We start from the raw sequence: 12,232 nt of genomic DNA, 5'->3' as shown, positions 1-12,232 counted from the left end.
TGATAAGAGCAAACAAAAATAGGAATTTAAAGATAAATTAAATATATGCAAAACCTACATGGTGAAAATTTTGCTTATAGAACAAAAGCTTCTTGAATAAATGGACAGCTTCCATATAAAAATTAAAATATTATAAATGTCAATTATCGAGAAATTGATTTATAAAAATTAAAATCCTAAAATGTTTTCTTCTGGAATTTCCCATTGACTCTTTAGTTTACCAGTATATAGCAGTCCAAAGGATCAAGAATAATAAATATGCTCTTACAAAAGAAGTTGAGTGGAAGTGTTGGTGCTAAACCCACCTGATATCAAGGCTTCAGACAGTGACTGATATAGCATGCTATCCACACAGGTAAATGGACCAATGACACAGGTGGAATCATAATTAGAAAGAAAGGACTGCCCAATAAATCATTCCGCTGAGACAGTTGTATATCCGTAAGGGAAAAAATGTGCTTCTTGCTGTTTCTAAGACCTTAATTTAGAAGTAAACACCTGTGAAATATTTAGAATATTTTATTCCAGCAGAGACTTTTTAAATGAGCCACAAAGAGCACAACCATAAAATAAACTTTTGTCAATTTGAATATACTGATAACTTGAAGCACCAACAGCTTTTCTAGAGACACACAGAAGACTGTTCACCTAAACCTAGGGAAACATACTCACCCGAACAAAGAAACTTGTATAGGATGACTATGCATTGTAGCATTGCTTGCAATGCTAAAAGATTGAAAATAAAAACCCAATGTTCATCCACAGAACAATAAACTGCAGTATACTTATATAGACTGATGCCATTAAGCAAGTAAGTGAATGTTAGCTAAATGTTAACATGGATCAGTATCAGAAGGAAACTATTGAATGAAAAATCTATTGTAGAAGGATTATGTACAGTATGAAGTCATTTACATAACAATAATGCCAGTGGAAACACTTTACAGAATAATTTTAAAGCGTTAAAACATTCTTGGGCACATTAAACTGTACATTTAAGACAGAGATTTTTTTTGGAAGTGGAAGAAAGTTGAGTGGGAGTGAAAAGTGTTCAAATTTGATAGAGCTGTGATTGGTTAATGGGTGTTATATTTATCTATATGTTTGAAATATTTTCCTTAGAAATACTCAATATATCAAATTATTCCATCCTTAAAATGGATAATACCTATTGCATAAGTTTCACAGCAAATGAAGTATTTATTTTGTATTTAAGGATCGCATTGTGCAATATCACTATATACTGAAAAGTAAAATCATATTGAGCATCATTGGATTCCCAGAATAGGAGAGAAACACTAAAACCAAGACTCCACTGTGAGACTGACAGATTTAGATCTCTTACCTTAAACTCGGTCCAGGGCATACCTGCATACTTATCATTAAATAGGATTGTATTTTTTTCTTCTATTTAAAATTCATTCACTTATTCATGCATTCTCTGTCACTGTCACTGTCACTCTCACCATCATTCTTGCTCTTCCCTTCACATAGAGTTGGCAAATAGCTTGAATTATAAACACTGGGCTCATTTCTGTGTGCTCCAATTTACCAATAGTAGTCCCAGATCCAATTCTTCATTCATTCAGGCTTGGAAATCTAAGTAAAGGGCACTTGAATGTCTTCTTTCATAATTTCCTTCCTTTCCCAATTACCTATCTTGAATGCAACTTTGATGAAAACCCAATAGGATTGTGTAGCAGCTCTCAACCATTTGTGTTTCTGACACTAATGAGTGCTGGGACTTTAGGTGTAAAGGCAATGGAATTCATAGTTAACATGTTTTAAAATTTATAACCCCTTTTCATTGTTTAAATAGACTTGTTGCATACCCTGCCTGTACTAGCTTACATGCTCAAAAGCTCTTAGGTGTTTTCATTAAACCCACAGTTTTTGTATTGTTGGCTTGACATTTAATCATTATATTTGCCCATTCTGGCTTGACAGGCTTTGTCATATACATGTATGCATTTTTACATATAGGTATATATACATATTTATACGTGAGTATATGTGTTATTTTGAAGCAAAAAGGAAAATTATTAAAATATGAGGTTCTATTATAACATGTCATAGTAGAAAAAAAATGTTGATCTAACCTAACCTTACCTATATAATTGGACAGATAGACAAGATTCTATGTCAACATCTATTTTAACTCAGTACTTGGAATGTAATTATTAATTCATAGGGGCTTTAAATTATACTATTTTGCACAAGACACATCCTTCTTTAATTTATTAGGTCTTTAAATATTTTAAGACATCTCTTCAATCTACTCCTAGTCCCAATATAACTCCAACTTCTACCAAAGCAACAAAAACCTTTTAATTTTCTAGTCTTTCAGTTTCAAAAGTCCTTGTTAATTCATCTCCAATCAGAGTCTTTTCCTTCTAAAGTTTATATCTCAGTGTTAACTTCCTAAAATTAAACTTGTTTCTAGTGCTTAAGATTATGGAGTAAGAACACCTGGATTTGAGTAGCGTTTCTGAATTTTTTCTGCCTATGAACTTAACCTTATTGAGTCTCCATTTTCTCAGCTATAATATGGTGATAATAATAATACTCATACACTGCTATGTGAATTAATACCTTTCAACTTTTAGAACCATGTTTAGCATTTAGTAAACAGTAAAATTTAGGTATTAAGTTGTCATAGTCATACTAGGTTTTCCCATTATCACTGGAAAAAGTGGGTTTCTTTTATAAGCTGCTATTATATTCACTGGAATCTGTAAAATTCACCAATATCAGCAGGAGACCTTCAGTAAATACTTACCAAATAAGCAAGTGACAAATAGAACGTAAGTTCAAAGAGGTTTGGAGTTTGTCTGCTTTATTTACTGCAGAATCTCTAGTACCAAGAACAAATCTGAGTTGAATGAATAAAATTTGAAAACTATGAAATAAATTAAGAGATGGAGACTACCTGCTTCTGAAATCCAACCTCTGATGTCAATAGGCTCATTTTTCTCATATATAAAATAAAAATGATCATATTGCCTAGCTCGTGGGTCTGCTGCAATAAATCAGAAAATACATGTAAAGCACTTTGAATGAGGCTTAGCATAAGTACTCAATAATGATGACCACCATCAACATTATGATTTTTTTACTAAATATTAAAGTAGCACACACATATGTGTGTGTGTGTGTGTGTGTGTGTGTGTGTGTGTGTGTATAAAAGCCTGAGCGACCGTCTGACCATTCAACCGTCCGACTGGTAGCTATGATGCGCACTGACCACCAGGTCGCAGACACTCAACAGCTGCCAGGCTGCGGTGATTTGGCAGCTGTGGTTCTTGGGTGACGCACCCAGAACCAGAGAGGAAGGAACCCAATTCCAGGGTGCGTCACCTGAGAAACGCCCTCTCACAATCCGGGACCCCTCAGGGGGTGTTGGAGAGCCGGTTTTGGCCTGACCCCTGCAGGCCAGGCCGAGGGACCCAACCTGCCAGAGGGACCCTGCTCACTCTGCAGACGCCCTTTGAGCCCCAGCTCAGTGGGCTGGAGAGGGACCGTGGGAGGTTGGCTCCAGGGCATGTCCAGCCCATATTACCCAGTCCCACCCCACTGGCCACCTTCTAATTTCCTTTCAATGTACACAAATCCATGCACTGGGCCTCTAGTCTTCATATAAGTGGGAAAGTTTCTGAAATAGGATTAGATAAATTTTAACTTTATTTCTAATCAACTATAGAGCTTAAGCATTTTGAATCAAGGGGTAAAAAAGAATACAAAGGACCTACAAAGAACAATAGATTTCAGCTTGTTGTCATGATGTAAGAACAGGGACTGTATATACCCTCCCACATTAAACAACTAAAGGACCAGACAAAACATATAGAACGATGCTTTTCAGACATTGGACACAAGCTAGCACAGGACAGTAATTCCCGAGAGAAAGAAAGCAAATGACTTGAGCCCTAATAATGCCCTAGCCTACCTCTGCAGCGTCTCCAGACTTCAGTGCAGGGAAGAAGAAATGCAGAGAATGGTGGGCTCTTGAGGTCAAAAGCAGAATTTGGGGACTGGAGAGGCCAAAGCAGCTAGATTCACCTACAGCTAAAACTATACAATGTCTGTAAGAAAATGTGAGAAAAATTTTAATTACAATAGGTTAGACAAATATTAGACATGGGATTTACTAAGTAAAAATAATTTAAAATAATAAGTTGAACATTATAATTAAAAGCTTCTTCTTCAAAACACAATATTAAAATTCAGAGGCAAGCCATAGACTAAGAGCAAATATTTACAAAATAGATAGCTACAAAGGGCTTAACTTTAGATTTTACCTAAAATTTCAAATCCATTGCTTTCTTTTATTGGTTACCTTCTTATTATGAATTTTAAATATATATTTAATAGTTTAAATTATACATTTAGCATATAATTAACGTATTTATTATAATAACTAGTGGCCTGATGCACGAAATTCGTGCAAGAGTAGGCTTTCCTTCCCCCAGCTGCTGACACTGGCTTCCCTCAGGCCGCCAGCAGGCACCCAGGACCCAGGCAGCCCTCACAGCCCTGGCTTCATCTGGAAGGTCGTCCAGAAGGATGTCCAGTCTAATTAGCATATTATGCTTTCATTATTATAGATTAGTTATTTAATTTAATAGTAATAAGATAACTATGTATTTGATTTATATTTGATATAATTTTATTATAATTATATAAATTAGAATAATTATAAGATAATTATAGTAATTTATAATATATTTAATATATAATAAATATTAGATGTATATATTTTAAATCTATAAAATACTATGACCAATAAAGAAGGCAAAAGATACTGATACTTCACCAAATGAATGACAAGTACATACATGAAAAATGCTGAAGCATAATCAAGATTCCTAAGAAGCTACGCTTCCTTGAGTCAATGTGAGCTAAGAGGTGAGATGTGGCATGGCGGATGCTGACAGTTAATATACCCATTATGAACCATGACTAAATAAAAGAATGAAGAAACATAGTAACGTGTCAAAGGTTACATGTTTACAAATGGAAAACTTGATTCCAAGACTAATACACTTAGTAAACTTCCCTTTTTAAAATCTTTATTGTTGAAAGTATTACATATGTCCCTCTTTTCCCGCATTGACCTCTTCTAGTCCACCCCCCCCCAAGGCTTTCACCATCCCATTGTCTGCGTCCATGGGTTATGCATATATGCATACACATTCTTTGGTTGATGTCTTCCACTCACCCACCTTCTCCCGCCTTCCCTCTGAGATTGTTCCATGCTTCTATGTCTCTGCATCTATTTTGTTCATCAGTTTATTTTATTCATTAGATTCCACATATGAGTGAGATCATGTGATACTTATCTTTTTCTGACTGGTGTATTTTGTTTAGTATAATACTCTTCAGGTCCTTTTATGCTGTCTCAAAGGGTAAGAATCATTCTTTTTGTAGCTGCATAGTATTCCATGGTGTAAATGTACCACATCTTTTTTATCCACTCATCTACTGATGGGCACTTGGGCTGTTTCTAGATCTTAGCTATTATAAATTGTGCTGCTATGAATATAGGAGTGCATACATTCTTTCTGATTGGTGTTTAGGGTTTCTTAGGATATATTCTTAGAAGTGGGATCACTGGGTCAAATTACAGTTCCATATTTAATTTTTTGAGGAAACTCCATACTGTTTTTCATAATGGCTACACCAGACTGCATTCCCACCAGAAGTTTACTAGGGTTCCCTTTTCTCTACATCATCGCCAGCTCTTCTCATTTATTTGTTGATGATAGCCATTCTGACAGGTGGGAGATGATACCTCATTGTTGTTTTAATTTGCATTTCTCTGATGATCAGTGACTTTTAGCATATTTTCCTTGCCTCTTGGCCTTCTGTATGTCCCCTTTGGAGAAGTGTCAGTAAGGTCCTTTGCCCATTTTTTAATTAGATTGTCTGTGTTCCTTTTCTTACGTTGTATGAGTTCCTTATATATTCTGGAAATTAACCCCTTATCAACTTATCATTGCCAATTATATTCTCTCATGCAGTGGGCTCCTTTTTCTTTTAGTTGATAGTTTCTTTTGCTGTGCAGAAGCTTTTATTTTGATGTAGCCAGATTTGTTTATTTTCCCCTTAGTTTCCTTTGCCCTTAGAGAGGTATCAGTAAATATATTGCTATGAGAGATGTCTGAGATTTTCCTGCCTATGGCTTCTTCCAGGATTTTTATTGTTTCATGGCTTACATTTAAGTCTTGTATCCGTTTTGAGTTAATTCTTGTGTATGGTGTAAGTTGATGGTCTAGTTTCACTTTTTTGCATGTATCTGTCCAGTTTTCCCAACACCATATATTGAAGAAACTGTGGTGACTCCACTGTATATTCTTGCCTCCTTTGTCAAATATTAATTGGGTGTAATGGCTTGGATCGATTTCTGGGGTTCTCTGTTCTTTTCCACTGGTCCATGCATCTGTTCTTGTGCCAGTACCAGGCTGTTTTGATTACAGGGGCTTTGTAATATAACTTGGATATCTGGTATTGTGATCCCTCCAACTTTGTCCTTCTTTCTCAAGATTGCTATGGCTATTCAGGGTCTTTTTTGGTTCCATATAAATTTTTGGAGTATATTGTTCTATATCTGTGAAGTATGATGTTGGTATTTTAATAGGAATTGTACTGAATCTGCAGACTGCTTTGGGTAGTCTGGGTGTTTTTTTTGTTGTTGTTTGTTTGTTTTTTGTGGTTTTTTTTTAAATATATTTTATTGATTTTTTACAGAGAGGAAGGGAGAGGAATAGAAAGCTAGAAACACTGATGAGAGAGAAACATCGACCAGCTGCCTCCTGCACACCCCCTACCAGGGATGTGCCCACAACCAAGGTACATGCCCTTGACCGGAATTGAACCTGGGACGTTTCAGTCCTCAGGCTGACACTCTATCCACTGAGCCAAACTGGTTTTGGCAGTATGGGTGTTTTTAATGATGTTAATTCTACCAATCCATGAACACAGTATATTTTTCCACTTGTTTATATCTTCCTCTATCTTTTCTTTCAATGTCATGTGGTTTTCTGAGTATAAGTCTTTTACCTCCTTGGTTAAGTTTATTCCTAAGTATCTTAATTTTTTGTTGTTGTAATGGTAAATGTAATTGTTTGTTTAGTTTCTCTTTCTGAGAATTCATTATTGGTGTATAGAAAAGCCATCGATTTTGGGGTGTTGATTTTGTATCCTGCTACATTGCCAAATTTATTTATTAAATCTAATAGTTTTTTGATGGAGTCTTTACAGTTTTCTATGTTCAATATCATGACAACTGTGAATAATGAGAGTTTTACTTCCTCCTTTCCATTTGGATGCCTTTTATTTCTTCTTCTTGTCTGAATGTTGTGGCTAGTCCTTCCAGTACTATGTTGAATAAGAATGGTGAAAGCAGACATCCCTAACTTGTTCCTGTTCTTAGGGGAAATCTTTTTAGATTTTTCCCATTGAGTAAGATGTTGCCTGAAGCTTTGTCATATGAGGCCTTTATTGTGTTGAGGTATGGTCCCTCTATTTCCACTTTGCTAAGAGTTTTTATCAAAAGTGGATGTTGGATTTTGTTGAATGCTTTTTCCTTGTCTACTGATATGATCATGAGATTTTTGTCTTTCAGTTTGTTTATGTGATATATCACATTTATTGATTTACAAATATGTTTTTCAATAACTATTTTCTTACAATCCTTTATATTTCTGTGTTGTCAGTTGTTTCTTCTCTACTTTCGTTTCTGATTTTATTTACTTGGGTCCTCTCTCTTTGTTTCTTGATGAGCATGGCTAACAGTTCATAAATCTTGTATATCTTTTCAAAAGAATAAGCTCTTGGTTTCATTGATTTTTTATATTGTTTATTTAGTCTCTATATCACTTATAAGAAAGTTAACTTCTTAGCCACTCTTTCCTGGAACTATTTATGAATTTTATTCATTCCCCCATGAAAATATTTATCCTATATAATAAAGAGCTAATATGCTAATTAGACCAAACAGCAGAACGACCATCCAAAGACCTTCTGGATGAAGCCTGGGCGAGGCCCTAACCCCTTGCACGATTTTTGTGCATCGGACTTCTAGTTATCTATGTTAGTAAAACACAGATAATGATCATAAAGCTAAAATTCTCCTTGATCACCACTCTCATATGCTCCAATTTTTTTCAAAATATTTTTCCATATTAGTATTTATGTATGTAACAGAAGATTATTTATACACAGACATCCATTTAAATGTATGAATTCCCTCATTATTCTTAACTGTTGTAGGATATTTTATGGTATTGAATCATATTATGATTACTCCTATTCATATAAATATATATATGTATGTATTTTCAATTTAACTATTTTAGAATTTGCTGTAATATATATCTTATGAATTCTTCTTTATGTACATGTATGAGATATTTTTTCAGAACCACACCAAGAAGTAAAACAGCTGTGTGCAAGGATATGTCCCTCAGCTAAAGGGAATACAAACGACCAGATTCCTCTTTGACTATTACTAGCTCCCTAAGTCTCTGAATGACAAATAATGTTCACACAATAACACTCACATACCACATCTTCATCTCATTTAAAACATATTTTAGGAACTTTATGTAGAGTTATACAACTCAGGAGACAAATGAATAAAGTTAACATGTCTTCTGTGTGATACTAAATTTGATTTCTAAGAAAGTATGTGTTAATACTATGCTAACCCACCTTAAAGTGATGACAAAAAAAAAATAGAAAGTCGGTCTAAATAGCAGTAATTCAGCTAATGAGTTCTCTATTATCCAGGAAGAATCTATTGTCAATTTTAAGTAGCCAACCTTCATTTGTGCTTGAAGACTAATATTCACAGAAGATGGGCAGTAACTTTAAAAGTTATTGTTGTCTTCCAAACAATAGACTGCAAGGGAGCAGAAATTACACATGAAAGTATTATCTAATTATATGTGAAAAGGGAGATAGTAATGATGACAAGCAGACTTTGCTCAAAGCAGTGAATTCAAGCCTACCTTTGTTTATCAAGCAACATTTCTAATGTTTGCTCTTCTGTACATCAAGAGAAAGGAGTGATTGTTGCTTTTTTCATTTTTTACTTGATTGAGTTAATTATCATGAAACATATTAAGCCAGTATTAGGAATAAACTTAAAACCAAGAAGAAATAGTATCCAATAATTCCTCAAGTTCATTTCCCCATTAAGTACATTCAGAAATGCATTATTGTAATTACATTTACATTTTTATAAAGCCCTAAATAAAATAGTTGTTAACTGGTTATTGGACTAACTGTCTGGATCACTTCTCACCATTCCTTCAAACCCATCTGATACATGGTGGTTTCAATGTTAGAGAATGCCCCAATAGAGAGTAGAGAAGGAATACATACATGTGTGTATGTGTGTGTGTGTGTGTGTGTGTCTGTTTGTGTGTGTCTGTGTGTGTGTGTGTGTGTTTCTAACTGGAGATATAAAAGGGTAACTGTTATCTACAGACCTTCTCCTTCACATTGCTAATACTGAATTAGCTAAGGCCCAGGGTCCTACCCATTTAATTACTGCAAGTACCTAAATGATTTTGTTATAAAACAATGATCCCTGTAATACAGCCTTGTGGTTGAGGAATTGAGAATGCTATTAACATGTTCAAGTTCATGATTTCTGTTTATCCAGTGCACCTAAGAGCCGAGTCTGAGGCAAAGGCAAACAGCATTCAAAACAAGAGAAGATAGGAATTCATTCTTATGTGTTCTTTCAAAATAAAATAAGATTTTTTTGTTGAGATCCTACCTCCCCCCCCAAAAAAAAAAGAATGAAAAATTTTACATAGTTTATTCTGTGTGGAAGAGTCTTATTCCCCCAACCCCCATATAATTCATTTTTTGAGGTTTGCGGCTCAACACATTTATTTCATTATTTTGGATACGCTGAAGTGCAAGGCCCAAATATATGTCCCTCTCTCAACATCTGCAGAAAATCTGATCATATGCATGTTGTATATTAGTATCACATTTATTTTTATTTTCTACTTATATCGTTTTCTTATGTCCTTTGCAGAATCTCTCATTATCATTACCATTTTAAACTCTAATTATCTCTGAAGAATTAGAAATCATTTCTGGAATATATAGTGTGGTATATTATATTATTGACCCCAATTTTTCACTCTTTCCTGTATCTACACCTTTTGTCACATGACTTTGGATTTCCTTCCCTAGACTTTGGGTTCAATCTTGTGTCTTGCTCTGTCCAATAGATTGAGGCAGATATTAATTATGTCAGTTCAGAGCCCAGACATTAAGAAGTTTTATCCAGACCTAGTCAGCTTAGCTCAATGGATAGAGCATTGACCTGTGGACAGAAGAGTCTCAGGTTCAATTCAGATCAAGGGCGCATACCTCAGTTTCAGGCTCCACCTACGGCCAGGTTGGGGCACATGCGGAAGGCAACCAATCAATGTGTCTCTTTCACATTGATGTTTCTCTCTGTATCTCCCTCTCCCTTCCACTCTCTCTAAAGATCACTGGAAAAAATATCATTGGGTGAGGATTAACAACACAAACAAAAAAAGACAAGATTTTATCCATTTTGACATGCATTCTTTTGCACTGACATTGCTATTGGAAGGATATTCATCTGTAATCTGGTGGTCCAAGGTGAATAGGAAACACAGACAACAAAGATGAAGAACTAGTTCATGAAACAAAGCCTCTAGCTGTTGTAGCCAAGATTAGCTGAGCCAGAGTGAACTAAATGAATTGCTGAATTCCGCTGAGATTTTTGTAACTTTGTTACAAAGCAATAATATGGCAATAGTTAACGAATGAACATAGCAGGTGTGGGCCTTTTTGTGTGTGTATCTCCCTAAATTTGCTTGCTTTTTTTTTTTTTTAATCCTCACCCAAGGATATTTTTAACATTTTTTTTTAGAGAGAGGAAAAGAAGGAGGGGAGGGAAAGAGAGAGAGAAACATTGACATGAGAGAGACACATCAATTGGTTGCCTTCGCACATGCCCCAATAGGGACCGGGGACAAATCTGCAACCAAGGTGCATGCCCTTGGCCAGGAATGGAACCCAGGACTGGCTTGTCATTTTTAATTTTGTTTCCCATGGGGAATTATGTGTCACCCATTGCCACCTAAAACAGAGCTGAAATATTAATCTTCAAATAAATGGATTTTACTTGTTACTGATGAGAAATTCATGACCTTGGTTCAAGGATTAACTCCAGAGTCTATCATCCACATGACACTGTGATCTTGATTAACCTTTAATCACTGTGCCTTTCATTTTTATTATCAAGAGGTAGTATTTGACCGAAAGCCCAGCCTCAGGATCCTCAACAAAGCCATAGGCTATGATCAATTAATGATATGTCATTAACACAAGGCTGAAAGAAAGAAGTGGGATATTTTCCCGGTACTTGCCTTCCCTCTTGTAAATCTAACATGAACCATCACCTATTTCCTTATGCATGTTTATGACTAACAACACAAAACTGCCACACCCCATATTACTTAAAGATTTTATAAAAATATGATATAATTTTATAAATAAATTCATTAACATCTATATAAGCACCTGATTTAGAATCCTAGTGTTCCTAATGTTCCTCAAAGATGATTTCATCCATTGCTCTTATTTTACATGAGAATACTGAGAATACAAAATATCAAATAGTTATTTCATGGTGATATATTTATATGGCAGCAAAAGCCAAACTAGAACTCTCCTCTTTATCACTACTCCAACACTAACCAGGAAGCCTCTCTAAATCCTTTGTGGCCTATAAGTCATTTCCACAATTTTACTAACTTCTGCTTTATAGAGCCTCTGTCTTAATTCATAGCCTTTTTTCAACAGAATAATAACACAGAAAAGAAAAGGATTTTACACATTTGGGAAATATACTCACAGTTAAGCAACAAACCCATATTTTCCACATTACTGAATATGAAAAAGCAAAGATTGTAAAAAGTGAAAGTATTTTTCAATGTTTTAATTAAATTTCCAAGTATCTCATCACCTTTTTTCTTTAGGCCTCTCATTAAAGCATATGCAAATCTTACCTCAAATATAAGTCTTGGTTTGAGTTTCTAGAGAAAGAGGATATATAAGAATCCCATATGAGCTTAAATTTATTATTTCTCCATGAGGAAAAAATAGGTCCTGAAATTTGTTTTTAAAGGTATGCAGTAAGAGAGCCTCTTAGAATGACTTTAGCTGTGAAATC

Source organism: Eptesicus fuscus, chromosome 15 (genome assembly GCF_027574615.1).
Source record: "Eptesicus fuscus isolate TK198812 chromosome 15, DD_ASM_mEF_20220401, whole genome shotgun sequence".
Taxonomy (NCBI): Eukaryota; Metazoa; Chordata; class Mammalia; order Chiroptera; family Vespertilionidae; genus Eptesicus; species Eptesicus fuscus.
This window is presented reverse-complemented; position numbering follows the sequence as displayed.